Below are 6,332 nucleotides of genomic sequence, written 5' to 3' on the forward strand. Positions count from 1 at the left end.
AGCATCAGGTGTTAAGCCTCTCCAGGTAAATATGAAGTCCATCTGCTCCTCGTTTCTTATAGCACAATAGTATTACATAACATGCATATACCACAACTTGTTCAGCCATTCCCCAATTGATGGGCACCCCCTTAATTTCCAATTCTTTGCTACTACAAAAAGAGCCGCTTTGGGTCTTTTCCCAATTTCTATGATCTCTTTGGGATACAACCCTAGAAGTGGTATTGCTGGGTCAAAGGGTATGAAATTATTTATAACCCTTTAGGCATAATTCCAGATTGCTCTCCAGAAGGGCTGGATCAGTTCACAACTCCACCCGCAATGCATTAGTGTTCCAATTTGCCCACATCCTCTCCAGCATATGTCATTTTTCTTTTTTGTCATCTTAGCCAATCAAGATTAAGGAATCTTAAGGGGGTCATCTCAAGCTCTTATTGCCTACAGAATAAAATGTAGATTCTTTTGTTTGGTTATTAATGTTCTATACAAACCGACCTTACCATATCTTTCCAGGCTCCTTCTAAATAAACCTCTTTCCACACTTTATCCAAACTGGCCTTTCTGTTATTTTCCCAATTCCATGTCTGGCATGTATTCATTCCTTACATGTCTCATAGAGTCATTATCTTCCCTTAAGATGCAACTCAGGGCCTCCTTCCTCTGTACCTTGGCCCAACATGGTTCATGTTCATGCACAAGATGGCATCTCCTCAGATCCCTGACACCTTGCAGGAACTGGCTAGAGGTGGCCAAGCACAATCAGAAGCAGGCAAAACTCCAATAGCAAAATATGATCATAGGAACTGAAAATTTAAGGAAGCCAAGAAACTCTTCAGTAAATCCTTAGTTAGTTTAGCAGCAGCAGTCATTGCATTTGCTGGAGTTTGGAACCCACTCTTTGAAAAAAGGGAAGGGGGGAGGGCCAAGATGGCAGAGTAGAAGCATGACCTTCCCACGGCTCCGGCTTCTACCTTCCCCAATCCGTGTAAAAAGGGGACTCTCACCAAACTTTGGAGCTGCAGAACCCACACAATGACACAGAGAAGCTAACCTCCCACTGAGGACAGCCCGGCAGGCTGGCAGGAATCCAGCTCAGTGCTCTGGGAGCTGAGCCCAGCACCAAGGGAGGCTTTAGTCCCAGGGCAGGCCTGACCAGCCACCAGCCAGAGGGACTCCAGATCAGCAGCAGCTGTGGCCGTTTCCAGATTTATCAACCCATAGATGCGAAGGACAAGGTGAGAGGCCAGTGCCATCTGGACTTTGGAACCAGTAAGTGGGAGTGCATGGCTTTTACCCCTGGGGCAAGAAGCAGCTGAGAGGCCAGCACAGTCAGCCGGTGTCACGTGACTGCTTCAGCTCCTGGCATGCAGAGTGTAGGGGAACCAAGCACCAGTCTGAGGGGTAATCGCTCTTGCTTTTAACCTGCTTGGATCTGGATTGCAGTCTAGGGTGGAGGTCCTGGGGTGTGTGTCCAGCTTGCCAGAGTGTGTGAGACCTCAGAGAGGGGACCCATCTAATACCTCAGGCAGCTGAGAAAACCCCAGCGTTTGGGACGAAATCTCCCCTGTCTGGTGGCAGAGTCCTACTGTGGCAAAAAATGCAAAAGTCAAGTAATTGAGTGGCAAAATGAGCAGGCAGAGGAAACTAAGTAGACAGAAGATTCCAACAATACACTCCCATTTGGGGGACAAAAAGGAGCAAAGCATGCAACAGGAGGAAAACAGTGAAGTCAGAACTCCTTCACCAAAAGCTTCAAAGGAAAATACAAGCTGGTTACAGCTCACAGAGGACCTTAAGAAGCAGATGAGAGAAGTGGAGGAAAAATTGGGAAGAGAAATGAGAACGATGCAAGAAAATTATGAAATGAGAGTCAACAGCCTTACTGAGGAAAATAATACCTTAAAAAACAGACTGTCTCAAATGGCAAAGGAGGCTCAAAAGGGCAATGAGGAGAAGAATGCCTTAAAAAGCTGATTTTCCAGATGGAAAAAGAATCTCAAAAGCTCAATGAGGAGAATTCAGAATTAGATTGGAGCAAATGGAAGTTAATGACTTTGTGAGAAATCAAGATGCTATTAAACAGATCCAGAAAAATGAAAGAATAGAAAGCAACGTGAAATAGATATTATTTCATGGGAAAAACCACTGACGTGAAAAATAGATTCAGGAGAGATAATTTAAAAATTATTGGACTACCTGAAAGCCATGACCAAAGTAAGAACCTAGAAAGCATCCTCCAGGAAGTTCTCAAAGAAAACTGCCCTGATGTTTTAGAACTGGAGGGCAAAATAGAGGTTGAAAGAATTCACTGATCACCTCCTGAAAATGATCCCAAAAAGAAAACTCCTAGGAATATTATACCAAATTCCGGAATACCCAGATTAAGGAGAGAATATTACAAGCAGCCAGGAAGAAACAATTTGAATATTGTGAAAACACAATCAGGATAACCCAGGATCTGGCAGCTTCTACACTGAGGGATCGAAGGGCTTTGAATGTGATATTCCAGAGGTCAACGGAGCTGGGATTAAAACCAAGAGTCACCTACCCAGCAAAACTGAGTATCATGTTTAAGGAGGAAATACGGTCATTCAGTGGAATAGAGGAATTTCAAGCATTTTTGCTGAAAAAAACAGAGTTGAATAGAAAATTTGACATTCAGATACAAGAAGCAAGAGAAGCATGAGAGGGTAAACAGGGAAAAGAAATCATAAGGAACTCATCAAAGTTGAACTATTAGCATTCCTACATGGAAAAACAGTAATTGTAACTTATGAAACTTTTCTCAGTAGTTGAAGGGATTATAAATATATACATATATGTCTATATATGAGGGTATATGGGCATACGAATACATATGTGAATGTGTGTATATATGTTTACAGGTATACATAGATAAAGGGTACAGGACCAATTTAACAGGAAGGGATGATACTTAAAATGTGAAATTAAGAGGTGAGAGCAATATAATAAGAGGAGATGGGGAGAGACAGATTGGGGTAAACTATCTCTTACAGAAGAGGCAAGGGAAAATGGTTACAATGGAGGGGAAGAATAGGAAGGCAAAATAGAATGGGTCAACATTATTCCCATTGAATCTGGCTTGAGGAGGGAGTGAAATACACACTAAATATGGTATCACACCCTCCAGGGAATAGGGGAGGAAGGGGATGAGAGGGGGAATGATGGAAGAGAGGGCAGGCTGGTAGAGAGGGAAGTTGGAAGCACCTACTTTTGAAAAGGGATAGGATCAGGGTGGAGAGTGGAGCGGGTGGGAGGTGGGATGGGAGGGAGGGAAGTGTAATCAGTCTTTTACAATATATCTACTATGTTGTTGTTTTGCATTAGCCACACATGTTCAACCTATACTGAACTGCTTGTCTTCACAGTGGGGGTGGGTGACGGTGAAGGAAGGGAATGAATCTGGAATTGAAAGTTTTAAAATCAAATATTCAAATATATATAAGTACTATATATATTTGTGTGTGTATATACATATATATATATATATATATATACTATTATTAATACCATCTTACATGTAATTGGGAAATAAGATATACAGGCACTGAGGCATAGAGATCCATTGGAAAAGTCGAAAGGATTATGGGAGAAAATATGGGACAGAGCAGATTGGAGGAGGGGATATCCTGTGGGACTGCTATTTTGGGGCAGTGGGTGGGGGAAAAGCAGGGAGAAAATTTGTAACTCAAAATCTGGTGGAAATGAATGATGTAAATCAGAAGTTAATAAAGCATTTTTTTAAGTAAAAAAAGGGGGGGGAACTGGGCAGTGATACACAGAGTGACAAGTCTCTAGACTTTCACAAATAAGAGAATGAACTCAGCCAAGAGGACACAGGGGATCTGGATTGATCAGTGAGGGGAGTAAAACCCCAGAAGACTGCTTGCCCCACCTCTTCAGGGAAGCATCACAGCTGCCATATGAAGAGGAAGAATAAAAACCAACACAGGATTCATCTGAAGCTAAACAAAAAGCCGAGTCAATTATCTGAAAACCCATTAGTACAGAAGCTTATAGGCTATAGAGCCAAGCCCTCATACAAATTCACCAAGATATAGACCCCTCCACTGAATGGCCATTAATGTCTGTGCTCCCAGACCCAGTACCTGCATTGAGGGGAAGTTTGTTCTAAGGAGGATGGAAGAAAATCCTTTCTGTAAAAGCACATCAAACCATTTACCTCCTGTTATTTTTAGTAACTGAATTACATGAAGAGAAAGGCATGGTGCAGTCCTAGGTTGCCTACTTTCCGCATTTCTCCATTCTTGTGATTGAGTACTTCCCAGCACTGACTCCATCAGATTCTTCTGTGATACCTATCAAGAGATGTCTTGGTTTTTTTGTTGTTGTTATTGTTTTTGTTTTTGATGCCTAAAAGAGCACACAGTTGTGTTTTGTCATATGGAGTCTGTAAATATCAGGCATTTCCTTATTCTGCCTCACGTATTGCTTGTTGTTAGTCTTGTTTTCTTTCTGGGGTTTGTTGTAATACAGATGTACAGCTTATGGCTTCCTGCTGTTTTCTTTGGAATCTGATTAACTTTATTTGGCTTAGAGGCTGATATCCTAACAGAAATAATCTCTAGTAGCACAAATAAAATGGATGACTTGTCCTCTTTTTTTTTTCTTTTTTCCAGGACAGAAAGTAGAGGGATATTTAATTTTTTTTTCTCATCATGTGAATTGAAAGCAATTTTCATGTACAGGCAAATGGTAATAGCTTAAAAAAATGAAGTTTGAATCCTTATAAAAACATGTTTTTTATTATTTTGTATAAAAATAAAATTCATCAGACTTCAGTTTAAAAAATGCATCTCAGGCAGTATCTTTCTTTTTTTTTTTGCTTTTTTTTTGGGGGGGGGCAGGGCAATTAGGGTTAAGTGACTTGCCCAAGGTCACACAGTTAATAAGTGTTAAGTCTCAGAGGTCAAATTTGAACTCAGGTCCTCCTGACTCCAGAACTGGTGCTCTATTCACTGTACCACCTAGCCATCCCCAGGCAATATATTGTTTATGAACTCTTTACTGATCTTCCAAACTGTAAGTGATCTCTCTCCCAAACTACCTTGTACTCCACTACTTTGAATATGTTAATATTTAATAACTTTATGCTGCATGCATTCATATAGATATTGTCTCTTCCATTAAAATATAAGCTCAATGTGAGTAGGAAATGTTTCATTTTTTTTACATGAATCCCTAGTGCCTAGCTCATAGTAAGAACTTAAGTAATTATTGATTGATTAAAGAACCTTAGACCCAGAAATATCAAGTAATTTGTCCAAGGGCACACAGAGAGTAAATCATAGAACCAACACTTGAACCCAGGTCTTTCAATGGTAGATCTAGGGAGATGATTTTTAATTTTTAAGGGTAGCTGATTCTAAAGTTAGAAGGAAGATCAAACAAGAACCATAGCATGAATGTTGAAAAGACAGTCCTATTTTATCCAAGTTAGTATAACTGTTTCTAAATAGTCAATGGCAGATGGAATACCTTTTATAAGTATTTTTCACTCATTTCTTATTCTCATTAGGCCTTTTTTAATTAAGTCATTCCCTTATCTCTGAATTATTTAGGAAAAAGAAAAAGATAAAATCAGTGGGTTCCATTTGTAGCAAAATCATGTTCTTTCTTAGTAAATTTTCCATGGGGTTTGTTTAGGAAAAAATTCAGAACACACCAAAATGAGATAATGATGGGGTTTGATATTTATGAAAGCCTAGCTCACCTCCATGTGCAAATAGCTAACTTGCCATGCATACTGGAGAATAGTTACATATGCCAAGGGACAGACTCACTGAAATGGAAATGAGGTATAGGAAACTGGTTCTGATGAAAAAAAAAAAAGACTACCCTACACCCTCACTGAAATCTGGAAGTAAATTTGAAAAGGGTTTTTCTGACTTTAAAAAGTGACTAACTTCTGCTTTTGATCTCTTTTCTTGGTTTGAAATGTTCTAGTTGAAAGTTGGATTAAAAAATGAATGGTTGATATATTCTTGGTTAACAACAATTTGCTCAGCAGAAGGCTATCATGGCTTCCATAATCCTGAATAAAAATTTATATCTCTTAAAGAAGGCCCTAATTCACTGACATCATCCACTGATATTTAATGAATCTATAGGGAGCACAGTGAATGAGTGGCATTTTACTTGTCACCCTGGTTCAGAATGTTTGATAAGATTTATTTTTTACCATCTACTTACTTTAATGCAGTATTGCAAGGATGGAACTCTTAGAACTGATATGCAAATCAAGTAGAAGTTTATTTCTGTGAGATAGAGCAAGAAAGAATTTAGTTTAT

At 39.5% G+C, this 6,332-nt stretch overlaps 1 pseudogene; it reads left to right on the top strand.

The window, feature by feature from the left end:
• The first annotated feature begins 684 nt into the window (after window positions 1-684).
• On the top strand, window positions 685-4,082 carry LOC138152792 (chromatin modification-related protein MEAF6 pseudogene; annotated as a pseudogene).
• Window positions 4,083-6,332: the final 2,250 nt, after the last annotated feature.

The sequence above is a fragment of the Petaurus breviceps genome, unplaced genomic scaffold (assembly GCF_028583685.1).
Source record: "Petaurus breviceps papuanus isolate PSGF00001 unplaced genomic scaffold, PetGlider_PUasm1.0 90925, whole genome shotgun sequence".
Taxonomy (NCBI): domain Eukaryota; kingdom Metazoa; phylum Chordata; class Mammalia; order Diprotodontia; family Petauridae; genus Petaurus; species Petaurus breviceps.